Raw genomic sequence first — 892 nt, 5'->3', positions numbered from 1 at the left:
TTCCAAAGAATAACAAGGAGAGATAAGAAAGCCTTCCTCAGAGATCAGTGCAAAGAAATAGAGGAAAATAGTAGAATGGGAAAGACTAGAGATCTCTTCCAAAACTTAGAGATACCAAGGGAACATTTCATGCAAAAATGGGCTCAAAAAGGACAGAAATATTATGGGATTAACAGAAGCAGAATATATTAAGAGGAGGTGGCAAGAATATACAGAAGAACTGTACAAAAAAAGATCTTCACGACCCAGATAATCATGAGGGTGTGATCACTCACCTAAAGCCAGACATCCTGGAACGTGAAGTCAAGTGGGCGTTAGGAAGCATCACTATGAACAAAGCTAGTGGAGGTGTCGGAATTCCAGTTGAGCTACTTCAATTCCTAAAAGATGATGCTGTGAAAGTGCTGCACTCAACATGCCAGCATTTTGGAAAACTCAGCAGTGGCCACAGGACTGGAAAAGGTCAGTTTTCCTTCCAATCCCAAAGAAAGGCAATGCCAAAGAATGCTCGAACTAATGCACAATTGCACTCATCTCACACACTAGCAAAGTAATGCTCAAAATTCTCTAAGCAGGCTTCAGCAATATGTGAACCATGAATTTCCAGATGTTCAAGCTGAATTTAGAAAAGGCAGTGGAACCAGGATCAAATTGCCAACATCCACTGGATCATCGAAAAACCAGAGAGTTCCAGAAAAACATCTACTATTGCTTTATGACTATGCCAACGCCTTTGACTGTGTGGATCACAATAAACTGTGGAAAATTCTGAAAGAGATGGGAATACCAGACCACCTGATATGCCTCTTGAGAAATTTGTATGAAGGTCAGGAAGCAACAGTTAGAACTGGACATGGAGTAACAGACTTGTTACCAAATAGGAAAAGGAGTA

This window comes from Bison bison, unplaced genomic scaffold, assembly GCF_000754665.1.
Source record: "Bison bison bison isolate TAMUID 2011002044 unplaced genomic scaffold, Bison_UMD1.0 scf7180017861340, whole genome shotgun sequence".
Lineage (NCBI taxonomy): Eukaryota > Metazoa > Chordata > Mammalia > Artiodactyla > Bovidae > Bison > Bison bison.
Note: the sequence above shows the minus strand (reverse complement) of the source record.